Source organism: Puma concolor, chromosome D1 (genome assembly GCF_028749965.1).
Source record: "Puma concolor isolate L17-30 chromosome D1, mPumCon1.1.hap2, whole genome shotgun sequence".
Taxonomy (NCBI): Eukaryota; Metazoa; Chordata; class Mammalia; order Carnivora; family Felidae; genus Puma; species Puma concolor.
Genome location: NC_141676.1, coordinates 71036514 through 71059711, shown reverse-complemented (window position 1 = coordinate 71059711; position 23198 = coordinate 71036514). Strand labels below are relative to the sequence as shown.

Sequence of the window (23198 nt, the reverse complement as noted above, 5' to 3'; positions counted from 1 at the left end):
TTCAAATTCCAGAGTCAACAAAAAAGCAGTGAGCCCAATTAGTGCTGTGAGTATAATTTCCTATTTGCACATCAGCCTCACAGTTGTTGGGGGTTGCCTCTGGATCCTATTTCTTATAATTACATAACATTTACCTTGAAAGTTATTTTACCAGCAAAAAATGGGGCTTATTAAGGAATAAGAAAATGGAAATTTAGGACTAGCACCTTAAGGCAAAGCCATAGGTAAGTTCAACAATGTAGAGGAACATTATTTTATGTAGAAGAAGGAGGATCTTATCAAGGATTGTTTTGAATGAAAGTCCATGGGAAAAAAGCAAGAATTCAGGGTGATGATGGTTTTTCATTGGCTGAGTTGCAGGGATAGTTGATTTTGATTTCTCATAGGAGATGCTTTCCCTATTGGGGTTTGTAATTGACATTAAGTGATAGGGCTCCCCCTCTTGCATCCCTAGTCTACTTTAGTGAGGTTTACATTTATTAATTTTCACAACCCAGGATGGTTCAATCTTAGGTTCTCTTGCATTTTTAACTGGATTGGAGCTGTCTTGCATTCATGTTTTTAAATTACATTGTTGATTATTATTTTAATTTGTGCTTTATTTGCTATTTTCAAATTGTTTATGCTATGTATTTCTGGTTATTGTTGTACTACTACTTAAAATGTTAGACTCAAAAACATTCATCAGATGTACCTTTTGACTAAAGGTAATGAGAACCTAGTTGATGTCTACACCTTATTTCTTTAAACCTCCTTATTACTCAAATGTGGCCATAAGACTCTAACCTATCATGATTGTTGAACATCTCAAATATCAATAACCTAAAAAACTCCTTGTCTGCAGGACATAATGTACCCAATGCAGGTTGCCAACCACTCTGCAGTGAAATGGGTCTAACAATTGATCATCAATCCTTTCCTGCCAGAAAGATCTTGATCAAAGGAGAATAAGTAAAAGAAGATTCCAAAGTGAAGTACCTATAAGCATTGCTAAAAGAGTCATTCAAAATAGGGCTGGGGAAAGGTTCAGGAAGCAGGGCCTATGCACATCTCCCTTTCAATTTTTAGAACACCAAGAACTCTTGACTTTTGTCAATTACAACTTGTCAGTTGCACGAGGACCACTTCCTGGAACACCTCCTACTTTGGACTGGAATAGACATAATGTAAAAACTGTTAGCTAAACAGCCAATACTGTACTAGATAGTTAGTTTAACTCCCAGCACCAATCATACTTCTTTCAAAACAAGTTATGTAAACTTGCAGGTTTTGCCTTTATAAGCCTGCATTCCCTGATTGTAATTCAGAGCACACTTTGTTGTCAGTAGTCTGTGTGCCTCATGGATTGTAATCCCTAAGACCTCGATAAATGGAGAATAAAACAGGAGGCCAGATAATAGCTAATAGGAATTTTTTTTTTTTTTTTTTTTTTTTTTTTTTTTTTTTACAAAGGACCCCTGGTGCAGGAGTGGTGACTGATATGCAGAGGACAATGCAGAAGGAAGTCAATGCTCCCAGCAAAAGTCAGGCTCAGGAACTGGAGGTAAAGTATTGGTGAAGGCTTGTAGTAAGACATGAGCCTGAAAATAAGACACCCAGGGCCTCTTCCCATCCACAAGAATAAGTCTCCGGGGGAATACAGAAGAATAAGCTTTATAGTCTGGAGAAACTGGGCCATAGGGGCTGGACTTGGGCACACAATCAAAAAGCAAGGCTGGAGTTCTCCACAGAAACAGGTCATGGACTCCCTCTCATGTCCTGATCTTAACAGACATAAAGAGATATATTGATGGTTATACAATAATAGTAGGGTACTTGAACACCCCATTTACATCAATGGATAGATCATCCAGGCAGAAAATCAATAAAGAAACAATGTCTTTGAAAAACACACTGGGCTAGATAGACTTAAAAATATATATGGAACATTCCATCCCCAAACAGTAGAATATACATTCTTTTCAAGTAAACATAGGACATTCTCCAGGGTGGATCACATATTACCCCACAAAACAAGTCTTGATAGATTTAAGAAGACTGAAGTCATAATCATGCATCTGTGCTAACCACAACAGTATGAAACTAGAAATCAATCACAAGGAAAAAATGGCAAAAAAAAAAAAAAACAAAACAAAACAAAAAAAAAACACCACAAGTATGTAGGGACTAAACAACTAATAGGTCAATAAATCAAAGAGGATCAAAAAATACATGGAGACAAATAAAAATGAAAACACAACAGTACATTTTGAGATGTAGTAAAAGCAATGCTAAGAGGGAAATATATGGTGACACATACTTCCTCAACAAATGAGAAAAATCTCAAACATTCTAACCTTCCACCTAAAGGAATTAGAAAAAGAATAATAAACATAAAATGCAAAGTCAGTAGAAGGAAGAAAATAATAAAGATCAGAGTAGAAATAGAGAATAATAATTTAAAACCACGGAAAAGATCAATGAAACCAAGAGCTGATTCTTTGGAAAGATAATATTGATAAACCTTTAGCTGGACTCACTGAAAGAAAAATATCTAAGTAAAAAAAAATTAGAAAAAAAGGAGAAATAACAACCATACCACAAAGGATTATAAAAGACTACTGTAAGTAATTATATGCTAACAAATTGGACAACCTAGAAGAAATGGATAAATTCCTGGAAACATACAATCTTTTAAAACTGAATCATGATGAATAGAAAATATGAACAGACAAATTAGTGTAAGGAAATTGAACTCATAATCAAAAGACTCCCAGCAGACAGGTCCAGAACCAGATAGCTTCACAGGCAAATTCTTCCAAACATTTAAAGAAGAGTTCATACCTACTCTCCACAAGATGTTCCAAAAAATAGAAGAAGGAAAGCTCCCAAATACATGCTATGAGGCCAGTATTACCCTGATGCAGAAACCAGAGAAAGAAACTGTGAAAAAGGAAAACTATAGGCCAATATCCAATGAAAATAGATGTAAAAATCCTCAACAAAATATTAGCAAACCAAATTCAATAATACACTAAGAGGATTATTCACCATGATCAAGTGGGATTTATGCTGAGGATGCAAGGATGGTTCAATATTTACAAATCAATGAATGTAATATACCACATTAACAAAACAAAGTATCAAAATCATGATCATCTCCATCAGTGCCAAAAAAGGATATGAGAAATTCAACCTCTTTTCATGATAAAAACTCTGAACTAAGTGTTTTAAAGGAAACATAATAAAAATCATATATTATCAGCTAAGATCATAATCAATGGTGAAAAAACTGAAAGCTTTTACTCTGAGAACAACACAAGGATGTCCACTCTCATCATTTTTTTTAACATAGCACTGGAAGTCCTAGCTACAGCAACCACAAGAAATAAATGGTATCCAAATTGGTAAAGAAGTTAAACTGTCACTATTTGCAGATGATATGATACTACACATAGAAAACCCTAAAGTGTCCACCCAAAAACTTACAATAAATGAATTCAGCAAAGTTGGATCATACAAAATTAATACACAGAAATTGGTTGTATTTCCATATACTAATAACAAAATAGCAGAAAGAGAAATTAAGAAAAAGTCTCATTTATAATTGTACCAAAAATAATAAAATGCCTAGGAATAGACTTAACCAAATAGATATTGAAGATGACACAAGTGGAAAGATATTCCATGTTTATGGAGAAGAATTAATATGTTAAAATGTCCATGCTACCCAAAGCCATCTACAAATTCATTGCAATACCTATCAAAATACCAATAGCATTTTTCATAGAACTAGAATAATCGTAAAATTTGTATAAAACCACAAAAGAATCCTAATAGCTAAAACAATCTTGAAAAACAACAAAGCTAGAAGTATTACAATCCCAGATTTCAAAATACACTACAAAGGAGTCTGGTACTGGCACAAAAAAAGACAGGTTGATATAAAGAACCCAGAAATAAATCCACACTTATATAATCAGTTAATCTATGACAAAGGAGGCAAGAATATGCAATAGGGAAAAGACCAATGTCTTCAATAAATGGTGCTGGGAAAACTGGATAGCCACATGCAAAAGAATGAAACTGGATCACTTTCTTATACCTACACAAAAATAAACAAAAATGGTTTAAAGACCTAAATGTGAGATATGAAACCATAAAACACCTAGAAGAAATCATAGGCATTTTCTTTCACATTGACTTTAGCCACGTTTTTCTAGATATGTCCCCTCAGGCAAAGTAAACAAAAGCAAAAATAAACTGTTGGGACTAAACCAAAATAAAAAGTTTTTTCATAGTGAAGGAAGCCATCAAGAAAACAAAAAGGCAACTAACAAATGGGACAAGATATTTGCAAATGATATAAATGATAAGGGGTCAATATCTAAAATATATAAAGAACTCCAACTCAACACCAAAAACAAGAAATAATCTAATTGAAAATGGGCAGAGGACCCAAATAAACATTTTTTTCCAAAAAACATACAGATATCCAACAGATACATGAAAAGATGCTGATCACTACCAATCATCAGGGAAATACAAATCAAAATCACAATGAGAGATCATCAGTCAGAATGGGTAGAATCAAAAAGGAATAACAAGTATTGAAGAGGATGTAGAGAAAAAGCAACACTCATGGACTATTGGTGGGAATGCAAATTTGTGCAGCCACAGTATGGAGGATCCTCATAGAAATACCATATGAACCAGTAATTCTACCACTGGGTATTTACCCAAAGAAAAAGAAACACTAATTAAACATATTTGCATCTGCATCACAATGTTTATTGCAGCATTACTTTACAATAGCCAAGGTATGGAAGCAACCCAAGTGTCCATTGATAGATGAATCAATAAGGAAATGGTATATGTACACAATAGAATACTACTCGTCCATAAGAAAAGAATGAGCTCTGGTCATTTGTGAAAATATGGGTGGACCCAGAGGGTATGATGCTAAGTGAAATAAGTTAGACAAAAACAAATACCACATTTCACTTTTATGTGGGGGGGAAAAAAAAGAATAAATCATAAAGAGAAGCAGAGAACAAACTGATGGTTGCCAGAGCGGAGGGGATAGGAGGATGGGTGAAATGCATGGGAAGTATTGGTTTCCAGTTATGAAATGAATAAATCATAAAAAGTTATAGCATAGGAAATATAATGGATGGTAATGTAATAATGTTGTATCAAGACAAATGACAGCTACACTGGTGATGAGAATAGTTTAAGACATAGACTTAGTCACTATATACCTAAAACAAATGTAACATTGCATATCAACTATACTTCAATAAAAAAGTGGATATGTACAACCTGTGTATTTAGTGGCCCATTCAAGAACAGTATTAGATTCAAAACGTAAGTGTCCTGAAAATTTGTTTAAAAAAATGGTTAAAAACAATTTAAATCATGGGGTGCCTAGGTGGCTCAGTAGGTTAAGTGACTTGATCTCAGGGCCATGAGTTCAGGCCACATATTGTGCTCCAAAAAAAAATTAGATCATATTTAAAGCCTCCAGAAGAGGAGTCATAAAGAGGGCCATTGGTTACACACAGCAAAGTGTTAAAATCCTTTTCCTCAGCTTTTTCCTTATATCCTGCTATTGCCTTAGTTTTCCAGTCCTATTGTATAGAGTTCCTTGAATTCACTTGAAACTCAGCCTAAGGTGCTGTGTCTCAATCTCACCAGTTGCCCCCCGGCCCCCTCTTGATTCATTCTCTAAAAGACCTCTTTTCAGGCCATAGCTCTACCCACTTCCCTGAGTAGAACCACAAAGGCCAGGGGTCAGCAACCCTCAGAGCACAGGAATTCTTACCGAAGAAGCTGGGGTAGTGCAAAGCTGCCTGAACACATTGTGAGCCCATCATATTGATGCATGACTATTTTTTCAGTCTGTGGAAATGTTATGGATTTTTAGTAACTCTTCGACACCCAGGGTCCCTGGCCTATGATGGAAACTACTACCTCATTTTCTACCTCCTTGAAATCTCTGCAGGACCCAGTTTAACAATTTACACAGGGTGTTTTGTGACAGTACAGGGCAGCAACAATGTCTAAATCCAGACTCATATTGAAACATGTCCACTCCAATAAATCAATGTTCTTACCTTGACTAATTTATTGACTTACTTGGCTGGGAAAAGGTCATGAACAGCATTGGACTGGATTCAAATTGATCTAACCACCAAACAGCAACAAAAAAATCGGTCAGTTTTCTATATATTTTTTTTCTTATTTCTATAACAATATCTACAGACTCACATCTGGCACTCTACACAATTTATTTGAAAATACTAAAAACCTCAGCAGAACAAAAGTTAAAAAGTTGAGAAAGGGATACAGGAAAAAGAAGGGGGCAGGAATAAAGTTATCTCATTTATTAGAATTAGAATCCTGGCATCTCATTGTTTTAGCAAAAATAGGGAAATCATGTTTGTCCCAACATAAAACCTAAGATGAAAATTTTCTAGGCCTTCCCTTAATTGGACAATGTCACCTTGTCTCCCTGGAAGATAACCAACCAAGAAGGAAAATGAGCAAGAATATAAATAGATAATAAATACATACATAGCATGTATTACCATGTGCCACGAATGGAGAGCAGAGAGTGCAATAAGGGACAACACTAGCCCAGATTTAAGAGGTTTTGCCTTAAGACTGGGCTCTCCCACTAAAGGTCAAGGTGCAGGTAGCAATTCTGTTAATCTTCATCTTTCTAAGGGAATTTTGGCCAGGTGATCCCTAAGATTCTTCTTAACTCCACAATTCAAAATATCCTTTTGGAGTCATACTCATCCATTTATCTTTAATTCTCAACACAATTGAAAGAACCTCAACTGTGGAGTCAGAAGAAATGGGTTTATACCCCAGTTAGGCCCTCATTTGTATGATATTGGGCAAGTCATTATCATTTTGTCTTCTTTTACTGTTTATTATTATTACTTCCTCAATATAAAATAATGTTTTTCTTATATTACTGAGAAGGGTAACTATAATAGCAAACATATATTGTAAATGATTAAATACTATGCAAATTTTGGTCATTAATATTTTCATGGCTCTGTCAACAGGGTTTCTTCCTCTATTGATAGTAAGGTAGTAATGTATTGAAATGTTCCAAGATAAAGCCTAGTGTGTAATATTCCTCCTCCCCCAAAAAATCATTTGCACAGACCCAGTGGCCAAAATTGTGGACTATTCTTTTGATTAATTATTCTATTTTAAAAGTCTGAACTAATTTCCATAGTAAGACATAGGAAAGATCTCTAGCAATATCTCTTCAAGTAATAAAAACCTATTATTATAATTTCCTTTTTAATTAAATAGGCAGTGGAACAGTGTCTTAGTTCAGGCTGCTAAAGCAAAGTATCATAGACTGGGTGGCTTATCAATGGAAATGCATTTCTCCCAGTTCTGGAGGCTGAAAGTCTGAGTTCAGGGTGCCAGCATAGTTGAGTGCTGGTGAGGAGAGCCCTCCTGTGTGTTGCAGACTGCTGACTTCTCATTGCATCCCTCACAAGGCAGGAAAAGAGCAAGCTAGCTTTCTGGTTTCTTCTTATAAAGGCACTAATCCCACTCATTAGGGCTCCACTTCCTGACCTACTTATTCCCTAAAGGTTCCACCCTCCAGGTACCACCACACCAGGGACTAGATTTTAACATATGAATTTAGAGAGACACAACATTCAGTCTGAAACAAATGGTGTTATACAAAAGAGAGAGAGACAATTCAGCAAATTCAAAAATGCTGATGTCATTCAAAAAATTCTACAATGAAAATCTATTTTTATTCTCTTTATACACCAAAGTAGAGGGTTAAAAAAGTTCTTTCTAGATGTTGATTTTCCCTTCACCTTCAGAACTTTTGGACTTTTTTCTCTCCAGACTCCTAAATGATTTGCTGAACCTTCATTGTCTGTCTGACCAAGAGTCACCAAGAGATAGTTACTCTGGGGGAAAATAAATTAAAAACCAGCAGTGGCTGCTGTCTTCACATGGAAAGTTATGCAAATGTTCATCTGTTCTTTTGAAGCCTTGAGCATCCTGTGGGACCAACAGTCTTTGTGCCAGAATTCATAATTCTACCGTTTAAAGTGAAGGTGCATTTACCTATCAGAAGGAAGCTAGCCAACAGGTTTTACAGTATCAGAATGATCAGAAACTGCTTCCAAATACTAAGTCTCATGGTGGAAATATGGTTCTTTGGGGCTATTCGAAGTATCAGACTCTCTCCCCTGAACTTTCCGCTCACTGGCCCATAAGCTGATTGGAGCAATCTCAGCCAGAGGAGCCTCAGAGACGAAGAAAAAAATTTAGTAAAATCTTTCATGGTGCTTTTCCCCAAATAAAACTTTGACTAAATGAAATGCTCCCAAGGAAGTTGTTAATTGGATTGTTTGGTGAATAAATCAATAGGTAAGAATCCATTTTTCCCTCAGCTCGTGGCTAAAATACATCTTCTCAAAGAAAGAGGCCCAATTTCCTTGCTACGTACAGCATTTGATTCAGTGCCAAACATTTTTGGGAAAACCTGTGTCTTAGCATATTCATAATCTAAAGAATAAAAGCAATAACAGAGGGTGAGGAAAGTCTCAAAGGCTATTCTTGGGGAAAGCCTAGCTCCATGTATTTTAGCCTCCCTAGAAGGGCAAAGAGGATGGAGATTATGTTAGGAACCTTATTTCTGTTACAGCCTTCTATCTTTATGACCATCCATACAGGCAGGTTACTCAGGCACTCCACAGTTTTAAAAAAATCCCTATTATAAGCAATACCTAATGATAAACAATGAATAAAATAGTCTCTGTCTTCTGTCCTTATAGTATGGCAAGACAGACATGCTAAGAACTACAGGTGCGATGAGCTTAAAAAGAAGTGTGGGGTGTTATAAGAGCATATATAATGAACAGGAAATACCTGAGCAAAGATGGAGAAGGTGTGAGGGGCAGAACAGTTATTATCTTTTTTGACAGACAGTGCAAGTGAAGCCCCAACAGATTAATTATCCCACAAGTGAGTGAAGAGACAGGATCCAGATCCAGATTCCTGTCCTTCAAAGTACAGGTACTCAGAGATTCCCATCTGAGACTCTGAGTATATCTTATCTGCTCAGTCCTGCCTGGGAGCAATTGTCCTCAGGTTTTTCTCCTAAGTTGGGGAAGACAGAGGAGGGAATAAATTTAGTCAACTTCATTTTAACAAAGAAAGCAGATAACATCTCTTTAAAATGTTTTCTAGAAGTGATTCTATAAAAGAATCATGTATTACTAGCTGAGACTTGTGCCATAATAACTCTGAAAGTACTAAAGCTTGGGACTCTGGGCAAATTTGGAAAGATCAGCTGTCAGAGCCCACAGTACCCACTTTTAGATTTTGTGTTCATGGGCCCTACACCCTAACCTACTAGGCTCTGGATCACACTGCATCCCAGATGCCTACAGTACAGGCAAATGCTACATAACCCTCTTGCCAATCTCACAACTCAGGAATCTTTCTTCAAGGACCAGAGAGCCATCTTTTTGAAATGTAGTTACCAAGGAAGATAAAATGCCCAATCTCCCAGTTTGGGGGAAGAGCTGAGCCTAACTTCAGCAATCACCTGACTCCAAATTCCAAAACCTATTTCCAGTCATACATGTAGGAGGTAACTAGCAAGTTTATCTTGAAGACATAAGTGTAATGGCTTGCACCTACTTTGCTATATAACAGAGTGATTTCTTTCTGTCTTTGCAGTATCTTTAGGGGATGGCCTGTAATGTGCATCACATTCTGCTCTAATGCTTACTCAATAGTAAGGCTGTTGGCTTTGTCTTGTAACCTATGTGGAGAGGTGTTGTAATTCGGGAGATTTTGCTTTTAATGATTGTCCTCCAACCACCCCCGCTTTGCCATTTTCCCACTGATAGGAAGAGGTGAATTTTATGATGACTGCCTACAGTCCAGACAGAGTGTTGCACTTTCACCAGGCTTGCAAAATCAAAGTGTGAATTGTTCCCATATAATCACATGAGAGGCAATTTTCAGCAGCATGTTTAGCCACGCTCACAGAACACAGGGTCAAGAACAGCTTGAGTCAATCTCCTTGTCAATCTCCCTCAGTGACAATTTAATAAAAAACAGAATTTAAATTAGAAAGATGAAAGTATCCCCCTTGCAGGGCAAGAGCATTTGTAGAAGGAAGAAAATGAAGCCAGGCTTCCAAATCTATCAAGAAGAATGGGAAGAAAAGCTTTGGAAAGACCAGTAACAACACTCCCAGGCTTGTTACTTGTGTTATTTTCCCTGTAGTGCTTAACAGTTGACTGCAGTGAAACAAGCCCTGTGCACTTTGACAGCACCAGCAGGATGGAGACCAGTGGAGGCTCTGCTTACAGACTTTGATAGGGAGACGCCCAAAGGATGGGGGTCAGATGTAAGAGGAAGAGAAAAAAACCCAATACCTAAGACCTCCAAAAGAGGAAAGGAAAGCCAGAGAGAAGGCAAATATCTTTAGGACCCAGGGACAGTGCCCATTTCACAGGATGCTCTGCTGGGACACTTGGAAGACCCCTCAGATCCCCTCACCTGCAGGCTGAAATGCCTGATTTTCTACCATCTGGACCTTGTGGATTTCATTTATGATCTGATCCTTGCTCAGTGGACGAGCACTATTTATTGAGCACTTGGTGTGTGCCTAGTAACTGAGGTAGCATTGAAACACTCAGGCACACCCTTTGTTTTGGAAGTAAGATAGGTAGATGTATCTGTCTGTCTGCCTATCTGGACTCCTAGATCTTTGTATTCAGGTATTCATTCAAATGTTCCCTCTACCTAGAGGCTTTTCCTAACCACTTATCTGAAGTAGCCATTTCATCTCTTACAACATCCTAAAGGCACTCTCTGCATGGCTCTTATTCCTACTTGCAGGGAAACTTGTCTCTCTCCTTCTCTGCTGTTTCCCAAGGGTGAAGAGCAGTACCCAGTACTGGCACTTGGTAGCTTTGTTTACTTAAGTAATTCACTAGTTGATGGCAAATTCCCAATGGACCTTTGGGTCTGTTCAGTCTTTTTGAGTTAGAGGGAAGTGGAGAGAAAGCACAAGGGCACTACTGTTTGTAGCCAATAATAAAAAAAAAAAAGTTGGAGAAAGAATTTTTATAAAAAATAGTTTTCTAATCCCCAGTTTTTCCTAGGGCTACAAATGGCACCAATGGAAGTGGGTTTTAGTCAGGAGTCCTATAAATGCAGGGCTGCTACACTCTGATATCCCCCAGCTGGAAGGCAACTGCTCCTGTAACTTCCCTGGTTGTTCTGTCACTTGTCATCACTTGTCATATGTCACTTGTCATCACTTTGCACTCAAGTCATCTTCCTGCATGTTTGCGTTGCTCCAAGGACCACTCCTGGGTCTGAGTTCACTCCTTCTCCTCTTCTTTCCCTCCAGCCTCCCTCCCTATAGCCTGGGCAGTGGTCAAGGTCAGTCTTACAAATGTGCATGAATGAACTGCCACAAGGCAAACCCTAAATCTTTAATATCATCTTGTTATTTAATTTTCTCATAAAAGTGTTATGGAAAAAAAAAAATGATGACATTCTATTTAATTGAAGCCACCAACAGATGGTTCTGGTTAATTGAGGTTTTTTTGGTAGGCTCTCTTTACGAAAGACCCTGTCACACAGGCTTCTTAGCATCTCCTTCCATGCCCCAGAGCCAAGTGCTTGGAGAACATATGCTCTTTTTGAGAACTCTAGTCTGTCTGCTCTGGGAATTCTTCCAAATTCCCACTAGTAGTGCTCATTATGACTCTGTTTCCTCATACAAATACCATAAGGGTAACACCACCACATATTTTTACAGCCTTTTACAATTCACAAAGCACCTTGACATCCATGGTCTCTTCTTTATCACAGGCTGTTTGCTCCTTAGATAAGAGAGGCTCCATTTGAATCAGGATTCCAGAGGAAAAGCAAGGATGTACAATGCCTTCTAGAAGGAGAATAAGGAGTGGACGTATCTTAATGCAGCTTCTCATGAGATAGCAAGAGGAACACATCTTTGCCCCTAGCATCAGCAAGCTTGAGTGCCAGTGCCTTCAAGTATCATTGTTATCATGTGGTGTCATTATTAATAATGGCTAATTGTTTACCCTGTACCTGCTAGGTAACATGTCCTAATAAAGGTTACAGAATCTCATGTTACTGGTATGGATTTGCTGAGAGGAGTGTTGGGGAATAACGGCTTTCTTGAAACCAAAGCCTACGCCAAAGCCTACCATATGTACAACAGAAGAATGAAGCTTCTCTGTTAAGTGATAGTGATGGCTCTGCCCTCCTGAATCCTCTTTCCTCCCTTCACTGATGACTCCTGCAGCCATGAAGACAACTCTGGGGACTTCCCAGGGCTATTCAGAGCACACCTGGAAGATGGTTTTGAGAGGACCTTGACTGGGAGAAGCACAAGAGAGGAGAGAGGAAGTGAGAGGACAGGAAGGTCACAGAAAAGCCATTTTCCTGTGACACTCCAGCTCCTCAGAGTGTGAGGGGCTTACGTAACGATAAGGGCACATCCTCATGGCAGACACAAGCCTGTGTTCCCCCAGCACCCTTCCCCACCTGGACACCTGCTGCTGGGAGCAGCTGTCACCGTGGACACTTCCCACATCTCTCCACTTAAGTACCACCATGAAAGCAGAAAGGAAGTCCTGATTCTGCCTGCTGTCCATCCCCTGACATTATCGAGTCCTTGTAAAATGCATCCATGCCAGTTCAGAGCTCTGCCTGCAGACTTCAGAGAACCTTGAGAAGTCTGACCTCCTTGTGTTTCTCTCCCTTGTGCTGCGCCTGACAGATACTGATCTAGCAGAAACATGGATGGCTCGGGGAACTCACCTTGCCCCGACTTCTGCAGCAACCTCTCCACAGACTTCGGCGAAGGCTCAGGAGCTTGTCATCTATCATACTCACCTTTCATTTTCCAGACAGCCTCCCTGGGTGTTTTCCTACCTTGTCAGTGCTAATAGAGCCTCTCCGTGTGAGAGGGCCCATCCAGTTTCTGCCCTCCCTACAACACAACCCTCCAGAATCACAGTACTGAAAACGCATAAATCAAATCCTTGCCTTTCAACATCACATTATCCTAAAAAGCATATTTGGAATTGGGTGTACATAAAAATATAACCTCTGCATTTTTCTTAGCTCTAAAATTGAGTGAGCCATAGTTGCTACCTCAGAGAATTGTGATTGCTGAGATGTTATGTCAAGTGCTCCATGCAGTACCTGGCATAGGAAGTACTCAGTAGATAATAATGAGTAAATAGCTTGACATGTAACTCAATACAGAGATAAGTAAATGAACAGATAAATGAACAGTAGAGCATAGGACTCTGGGTTAGTTACCATTCTCTTTCCTTTCCTGTGGAGATGATAATTATTACTTACATTTATACTTTAAGCAACTTTTTGCGATTGCTTAGAAACACAGATCTCATGCGAAGTCAAGGCGTATGCTTTAAGATCTAACCCAAAACGTGGTAGAGGTAAGTCATTAAGAACATGGGCAGTGGGGCCAGACCACACTGGACCAAATCCCGATGTTGGCCTTAATAACTGTGTTACCTTGTGTAAGTCACTTAACCTTGCTGTGCCTTAGTTTCCTTGTCTGTAAAACAGAGACAGTGATAGTACCTGACTCATGGAGATAGTATGAAGAGTAAAGGGGATAATCCATAAAAGGGCTGACTGCAATGCCTGGCATAAAGCAAGGTGCTCCCTAAATCCATTGGTGACATAGAAATCTGCTGCTGCTGTTCCTATTACCACAATGACTCTAAACAGATTTCTACTTGCCTCGCTTCAGGATTGCTATCCCTGAACATTCCTTCTGCTCATCTCACCCCTGGATTGGACCCATTTGAAATTAACCCATTAACCCTTGAGATTACCCTCCCCTTTTGGGCAGCACACAGGCACTGCCAGACACCCCACTTGCCCCCATTCAGCCTTCCTTCTCCTCCCTACAACTTGAGCCACTGAAGTCCAGGATGCTTTGAAGGCAAGCTACCCTTAGTTATTGTGGTTATGACAAGGCTATTCTGCGCACCCCGCATATCCCTTGCATGGTGTACGTGCACAGGACTGCTAATCATAGAGCCAGCATAAAAACAGAAGAATAAAAATAAAAAGGATTTGAGTTGTGGGTTGTGAAATTGTGACACCCTGTACAGCCCAGGCTGAGGGAAGGTTAGCTCTAAGACAACCATCCATGACACCGTGGTACCTTCAAAGCAAGATTGGTCTCATTCCCTGGAGGTCTGCTGAGATGCAGGACCTGGGGCTCACCCTGGGGCTTCCATCAGAGCAGCCAGGATCATAGTGAGGAAGTTCATAGGAGCCAGACAATGCCATTGAGGTACAGGTGAACCCAGAGTTAGTGCCTGCTATTGGCCTGGAGAATTTTAAACATACAAAGATAGCTGGAGCAGGTGGTAGATGGAAGGAAGTAAATAAAGACAGCTATGGGGCAGCTTGGACTCCCATCTTTTGGTATCACCAGGATGCCTGAGTTTTCCCAGAGCCCTTGTTGGTGCTAGAGAAGGAAACAGGCTTGGATCACTATCCAAGAAAAAGGGCTTTTAAATAAGGAAACACAGCACCTGGGCAGCTCAGTCAGTTAAGCGTCTGACTCTTGCTTTCAGCGCAGGTCATAATCTCATAGTTCATGAGATGGAACTCCACATCAGGGTCTGCACTGACAGTAAGGATCCTGCTTGGGATTCTCTCTCTCCTCTCCCTTTACCCCTCTCATGTTTGCTTGCTCACTCACTCACTCACTCACTCACTAGCGGGAAGGGAAGGGAAAGAGGGAACTCTATTACAAAGGACTATGGTTTTACTGCACGAAGTCAAAAGCTGGGGAGGGTCTTAAAATATCAGCCAAGGAAGCCATCAAAAGGAATGGTGCATTGTGATGACCCTTTAAGAGCTTCCTAGGAGCCCATATTCCTTCTCCAAGAGGAAGCCAGAAATGAAGGTTTGCCACTCAGCAGCAACAGCCAGATTATAATAGCACCAGTTAAGTGACACCTTCTCCTTTTATCTACTGAGTCTCAATCCCTCCCTTACCCAGATTAACAAAGAGCCAGAAAAAGAGAGGAAGGGGGGGGGTAAAAAAAATAAAAGTTCTTTTCCCCACTACATGACTCTGAGCAGGAGTCTGCTGCTGACTGTCTCCAAGAGGAAAACCTTGATTTATAGCAATAAGCAACTTCCATGGGGCAGATCCTCCCACCATGGCTGCTGTTCATCCACCAACACATCACTGAATTCAGAGTTGGAGGAGATGGTAATAATTGGCTTTTCCTAAGATCTCCAGCATTGCTGAGCAGAGCATGAGCTGGGGTGAGAAAGGTTGGGGTTAGGAATAGAGGAGAGTTTGAATGAGATAGGAGATTGAAGTTTTTATTTATACTGGACAGGATTTCTTTATAATTGGAAAATGAGGCTTGATAACCAAAGTGGATCTATTCTTATAGTTGAATGTGATCAAGACACTTCTCTCCAGATGGTATCAAGATGTTTGAGATCAGTCAGACTGTTTTTAAGACAGCGATGACTAAGAAGTAAAGGCACTCTTGGTATCTCACAAAGTTCACACTGTTTAATATTCAGGTTATATTTCAGTCCCAAAGTCTCCCTTAGGGGTTTATCATCCATTACATTCCAAAGGAAGAATCAGCCTTTGTGGATACTGTTACCTTTCCCTCGCTCCAATCATCCTCCTTCAGGGAAATGGGGCTGAACTGTTATAATGAGAGCTCATCATGTTTATTTGGAAGAAAATTTTTAAAAACTGAAAGGTATGAATGCATCCAGTTTCCAGTTACAAAATATAACTCCAGGCTAGTGGGAGCAAGACTAGTGTAGAGAAGTCCGTGCCCTGGTCTGGTTGCCTCCCCCAGCCCCTGGATTGTCCCTGTGCTGTGCATGTCCATTGTACTGCAGACCCTCTGGGGCAGCTGAGCAAGACCCTCAGGAGCCCACCTACAGTGGAAATGTCCCTTGAAGGACATTAGGCCATAAGAACAAAGGATTACTTTGGAAAGAGACATCATTGGGGGCTAAATGACTCTTGACAAGAAGTTCATTAGACCTTGACCCATCATATAGACAGTTATACTCCAGACATCCCCCACAGGCACAAGTATCAGCCTGGGCTAAGCTACCATTATGTCCTGCCGGGAGAAGGAGTCTCCCAACTGTACTCCCTAATCCTGTCTTTGCTTAGTATAGTCTATTACCTCCACAGCAGTAGAGTTATCCTATTAAAACCTAAGCCAAATCCTCTCTGCTGAAAAACAAAATGAAATGAAGTCTCCCCCATTTCATTCAGTAAAAGCCAAAGTCCTTCTAATGGCCTAGGCCTACATGATCTGCCCAGATAATTCTCTGGCCTCAACTCCTACCACCCTTTGCATTAGTCACTCTTCACCAGCCACCCTGATCTCCTTGTTATTTCTCATACCACCAACCAGATCCTATCTCAGGGCCTTTGCACTCTGTTCCTTTACCTGGCAAAACCTTCCCACCAGAGGCCATGTCATATACTCTTCCATTTACTTACAGTGTCTTCTCAAAAGAAGTATATCTAGCAATGGCTTTCTGACTGCCTTATATAAAAAATCTCTTGCCCTGCCCCAGAACTTACTGTCCCCTTCGTTCCACTTAATATTTTTTACACAGTTATCACAAACAATCTGTATATACTACCTTGTTTACTGATTATTGACTTTATATTTACACTGGAATGTAAACCCTCTAAGAAAAGAGACTTTACCTGATTTGTTTTTTAAGATTTTATTTTTTAAGTAATATCTATACCCAATGTGGGGCTCAGATTCACAACCCCAAGATCAAGAGTCAAATGTTCAACTGACTGAGACAGCCAGGTTCCCCCACCTGATTTGATCCTTAGCACCTTTATGAGCACTGAGCATGTAACAGCAACATGATAGATATCTACTGAAGGGATAGGTGTTTCTCCTAAGTAATACACGACCAATGAACAAAATCTGGGGACGAATTCCCCTAAATCTGTGGAGCAAGAGGCATTCCATGGATCACCCCTTTCTCTCCTCATCATGAGGACCAAAGTGGAAAGATTTACCCAGTCTGGAACCGTTTTTTTTTTTGTTTTGTTTTGTTTTGTTTTTAGAGAAAGGACACTAAGCCCTAAAGAGAGGAAAATAAACACAACCGAAAATATTAAATTCCTCCAGACTTCTGTTTGCCCTTATTTAGTCACATTGACCGTGTAATCATCTCCTCCTTTTCATATCTAATTTTTCCTCACTCTCTTGATTCATCCCTTCCATCCACATTTCTCATAATTTGGGAAGTAGTAGTCTCAATAGATCTGCTTAGCAGTGAGCCTATTTTGTGCTTCATCTCCTTAGCAAAGAACTCTCTTAAGCAGGTCAGATGTCCAATGCCTAGCCAGTGAGAAATTTTAGCTGAAATAACATTATTCAGTTTTTTACTGAGGTATAAATTACATATAGTGAAATATACAGATCCTAAGTGCATGTGTAGAAAGAAGTTTATAGAGCCACAAACCTGTGTAGCATGCACACCAGTTGAGACAAAGAACATTTCCATTACCTCAGAATAGTCCCTGGTGTCTCTTACAAGCAAATTACTGTAACCTCTTCAGAAACAACCACTGCTCTGCTTTCCACCCACAACAATTGGCTTTGCCTACTTAGGAATTCTACATAAATGGAATTATATGTACTTTTTTTTTTTTAATCTGACTTCTCTTGGTTGTATTTTCAAGATTCATCCATGTTGGTGGATTTATCAGAAATTGCTCCATTTTATTGCTTAGTATTTCATTGTGTGCATAAACCACAATGTATTCATTCACCTACTACTGGATGTCTTTGCCCTTTCCACATTTCAGTAATTATGAATAAACCTGTTTTGAACATATGTATACCAATATTTTTGTGTGTAGACAAGGTGTTTTCTTTGGATCTATCACGTTTGTTTTCTTTTGTTTTTGCTCTTAGGTAAAATAGATATATAAGATTTATATGGGCAGTTCTTCATTTTTCCAATAGAGTTTTACCTTTTAATTGTAGAGTGCTTGCATATTTTTAATAGAATATGTCATATTTTTATGTTATAGCAAATTGTATTGTTATTTAATGCCATATTCCAATATTGCTAGTTCATAGAATAAAACTGATTTTTGTTGATTTGTATATATTGTATCTTTGATACATTCACTTGTTAGTGAATTACAATTAGAATTTTAACATAATAAGCAAGTGGTCTGAATATTTATTTTCCTTTCTACTCCTTATGTCTTTTTCTGTGTATTATTGTACTGTCTGGTACCTTCAGTAAAATACTGAATTGTAATGGTAAGAGTGAACATCCTTAAATTTTCACAGTCTTACATATTTCATCATTAAGTATTATGTTAGCTGTAGGTTTGACAGATATGACTTTTATCTGGTTGAGGAAGCTTCTGTGAATTCCTAATTTGCTAAGAGTTTTTGTTTTTGTTTTATTTTGATGACTGGGTACTGAATAAATTTTTTTCACCTATTGAAATGATACTTTTTCTTTTCTTCTGTAAATATATCAAATGACAGTGATTTATTTAACAGTATTAAGCCAAGCCTGAATTCCCAGAAGAAATTCCATTTGCTCCTGATCCATTATCCATTTGATATACTGTTCTATTTTATTTGGTAATACGTTTTTGAAGATTTTTGCATTTCTGTTCATGACACATATGGGTCTATAGTTTTCTGTTCTAATCTTTGTCTGGTTTTTGTAACAGGTTAGCACAGGCCTCAGATATTTTCTAGAAGAGTTTGCATAAGATTTGTATTATTTCTTCCTTATATGTTTTTTGTTCTTGTTTTTTTAAAGGTTTAAAATTTATTTTGAGAGAGAGAAAGTGCAAGTAGTGGGGGTGGGGGAGGAAAGAGAGAAGAACGTGAGAATCCCAAGCAGTCTCTGAACCATCAGCATGGAGCCCGACTCAGGGCTCGAACTTACGAACCGTGAGATCATGACCTGAGCCAAAGTTGGACGGTTAACCAACCGAGCCACCCAGGCACCCCTTTTCCTTGTATGTTTGATAGATTTCACCAGGGAACCCATCTGGCCCTAGAATTTTCTTGGTGGGAAGTTTGTTAGCTATAATACCAACTTATTTAGTGAATAAAAAGTACTTTTAAGATTTGTTTTTCTGTCAGTTTTGGTAAGGGATTAATCAATTTATCCAGTTTATGGGTTTACAGTTGTTCATTTCTATTTATGCTGTGTGAATTTCTAAGCAATACAACACTTTCAGATGCTGATAATTTGTGTTTTCCCTCATTATTTTCACGATTCATCTAGCTTCAAGTTTATAAATTTTATTGATTTTTTAATGGACCAACTTTTGCTTTGTTGTTATTTTCTACTTTTTGTTCCTTTTCTTCATTAATCTCCACTCTAATCTTTACCATTTCCATGGATTTGCTATTAGATAGCCTTAGGTTTTTTTTTTTTTTAAATATTTATTCATTTTTGAGAGACCGAGAGAGGCAGAGCTCAAGGAGGGAAGAGCAGAGAGAGTGGGAGACACAGAATCCAAAGCAGGCTCCAGGCTCTGAGCTCCAGGCTCTCAGCACAGAGCCCGATGCAGGGCTCAAACTCACTAACCATGAGATCATGACCTGAGCCAAAGTCACAAACTGACTAAGCCACCCAGGCACCCCAATAGTTTTAAGTTTTAATGTTGGTTCTGCCACTGATAAGCTGAATAGGCTTAAGAAATGGATTTACCCTCCCTGAAACTCATTTTCTTCATCTGTAACATAGGGACCATAATTCCCACTTTCCATAGTTTTTGTGAGTCTTGCAGTAGTTATAAATATAAGCTACTTAGTACAGTATCTGGAACATAGAAAAGGCTCTGTGGCTGTCAGTTCTTCCCTTCCCCATATCAGGGAGTAAAATGGGACTTGAATAGGGAAAAGTTCATGTATCTAATAGGGTCAGGAGATTTGGGTTATTTGGAAAAGTCACTGTGTCTCTGAGTCTCAGGGTGTATTGTTCTTTTTCTCATGAGAGATTGACCAAGGGATCACACAGTTTTCTCCAGATGCAATAAACATTCCATGTGTCTGTGAATAAAGAGTAGGTCTCTCTATAACCTCATGACTCCACTCTCCCAACTAATACTATTCCTGTGACAACTAACAAAAAGGCAATAGAAAAAAGTTAGGGAAACAAAAGATCAAAGGAAAATAATAAGACAGGCTTCAAAGCACAGAGAGAAGAAGGAAAAACAAGGCAGGGGAATGGAAAAGAAGTACAAGCTAATGGTAGACAGCAAATAAGGCTGAGAGCTGTGTTGCTGTTGGCACTGTCAGCTGAGAACCTGCTCATCAGAATTCATAGAGATGATACAGGAAAGAGAGAAGCCTGTCTGGGCTGGGGGCTGCTTTGAACAGGGCTCAGATCTTCCAAGGCAGAAACTGCCTAGAGCATCATAGCTTAATTTCTGAACTTCCAAATCACCAACTGAGCTCAGCTTAGAAGTGGTAATTCTAAAGTTTTAAATTTTAACTTTCAGGAAAAAGAAAAATCTTCATTTTTCACTGGTTCTGTCCCCAGAATACTTAATCCATATTTTCATTTGGAAGGAGTCAGTGAGAGAAGAGAGCGAAATGAGTGGAAAAGAATAGAGGAAGAGTGATCACCAATAAGAACAGAGTTAGCCAAACTTACTGTGCCCTTAGAATGGGTCAGATACTGTTAGGTGCTTCTGCATATTCAATTTAAATTCTTCTTCACCATCCAGAGAAACAACCCAGGTGGAATAACACTGAAGGGAGAATATTACTGCGCTAATTTGGGGACAGTATGTTAAATCTTAAGTACATGTATTTTTTCAAACATAGGGCTAGGAGGCAAGAGGCATGTCAGAGAGCCTTACTATGCAACATTTGGTTCAAGGATCAAAGGCATCTGATCACCAGGGAATTTATTAGATGTTCAGAATCTCAGATATTTTCCCAGATCTTGAGTCAGAATCTGGTCATTTGTATGCACCCTAAAATTTGAGAATCCTTGATTTAGAAAATGAGAAGATAATGCCAATTATCCCTACTGCAATTATAACAGGCCATTTACCTTCAACACTCTGTTTTCATTCCTTAATAGTGATGGAAAGTACAATTAAGGTGGCCATTTTCCATGCTGGGTAGCTACAGAATAGGAAAGACTTTGGCTGCAAGCTTCGCTTTGTCACCACTATTATGACACAGAGAAAGTTACTTTTTTTTAAGTTTGCACTTCTGCTTCTGCAAAATGAAGCCAATTCATGTAATTAAGAGTGTCACTGGGTCAAGAGCAAGATATGAAGTAGATTATGAAGCATGCTGTATCTCTCCCCAGGAACTTTCTTCAGCGTCTCCTAATAGCCTACAAATTAATGAACACTGTCCTTCAGTGACATTCAAACCTCTTTAGCCCTCTTCTGCTTCTCCATCTTCATTTCCTCTTATATTTTCCCATGAATCCAATATTGCTGCCTTTTCCTCAAACATAACACTCACTTTCAGTTTCTACCCCTACTTCCATATTTTTCCTTCTGCTAGGCAAGGTCTCTTCTCTACCTCTCACTACCAAAATCCTACTCACTCAGGAAGACTCAGGTCAAATACATCTGTTTAATCAAGTTGTTACCAGTAGCACTAATTGGACATCATTCAACATTTTTCTGCTCAGTTACATGACTTTCCCTTTTCTCTACAATAGTACAATTTCATTATTTTTTGAGTTGGAGCTAGTTGTGTATATATCTGAAATCACCTTTGGAACACAAATACTCCAGGAAAGGGTTATTACTTGTTATTCATCATTGTTGTCCCCTCAACCACCAGCATTGTACCTTTTACATAATCTATAATAAAGAGTTGAGGAAATTAGAAAGGAAAAAGGAAATTTCAAGACACTGGAGATACTTTGAAAACATCCTTATGTGGTAGAAATAAAGTTGCTAATGAAATATGTGCCTATCTAATAATAAGAAGGTGGTAGAGATGGTATGCATAATTCTATAGAGAAATCCCATTACATATATCTCAAATGCTTGCTGTGTGCTCTGTGATGCCTAAGTGCACCTCTAAGCTCTCCTTTAGTTTGGGACAATGGAGAGGCAAAGTCTCAACCATTCCCCCTTAGACTGGAATTATCTTGATTACTGCTCATTTGCAGTTAAGGAAGGCTAATGTCTTGTGAAAGCATGGACATCCTTAAAAAGGGCGTGGAGGCTAGTTCTCACTAAAAAAATTCAATGAGAGAGATTGTTGCAGAGAAGATGCTGAGAAGGAAATCAATAAATCTGGATTCACGTTCTAATTCTGGAACTATGGGACTCAGGGCAAGTCACTTGACCTCTCTGAGCCTTAGTTTTCTATCTTTGAAAAATGATTCCAGCAATCAAATAGGTATGATTGCTTATCTTTTTGTAATTTATAAATTGTAAAGAACTATGTATATGCAGCATATCATCAGTAAATTCAGCTAGCAGGACAAACTCAGAGCAGCAGACTATAAACTACTAGGCACTAGAAGCCAATGACTGCATAATTTAGACCTATCCTTCCCTCTGTGTTGTGAGAACAAGTAAGATAGACAAGTGACACATTTCTTACTATTTTTCCTGTTATGGCCCCAGATAAAGTCCCCTGTCTTATTTCTACTGAGCCAGAGGACCCACGGATTTCCTCTGCACCCCACCTAGTTACTGAAGGAGGAGTTCACTGTTAGAGTCCAAAACACCTTATAAAAATGGCTAAATTGTCAGGAAAAGAGAAAGTGAAGTCGAAGTCAAAATTGCCATTTTCTGGGGCGCCTGGGTGGCTCAGTCGGTTAAGCGGCCGACTTCAGCTCAGGTCACAATCTCGTGGTCTGTGAGTTCGAGCCCCGCGTCAGGCTCTGGGCTGATGGCTCAGAGCCTGGAGCCTGCTTCCGATTCTGTGTCTCCCTCTCTCTCTGCCCCTCCCCCGTTCATGCTCTGTCTCCCTCTGTCTCAAAAATAAATAAAACGTTAAAAAAAATTTTTTAAAAACAAAATTGCCATTTTCCCCAGAAATACTCTGAATGAAAAGATGGCCCAATGAGGAAGGAAGCAAGATGGTTTTATTCTACTTACATCATTTAAC

General features: G+C 39.0%; 1 long non-coding RNA gene across 1 annotated transcript; it reads left to right on the top strand.

Annotated features, from left to right (window-relative positions):
• Positions 1–1434: 1434 nt before the first annotated feature.
• LOC147576802 (uncharacterized) lies at positions 1435–12160 on the top strand. Its single transcript, XR_015241148.1, has 2 exons — positions 1435–1543; positions 11878–12160. It is a non-coding gene; the product is annotated as an uncharacterized LOC147576802 (long non-coding RNA).
• Positions 12161–23198: the final 11038 nt, after the last annotated feature.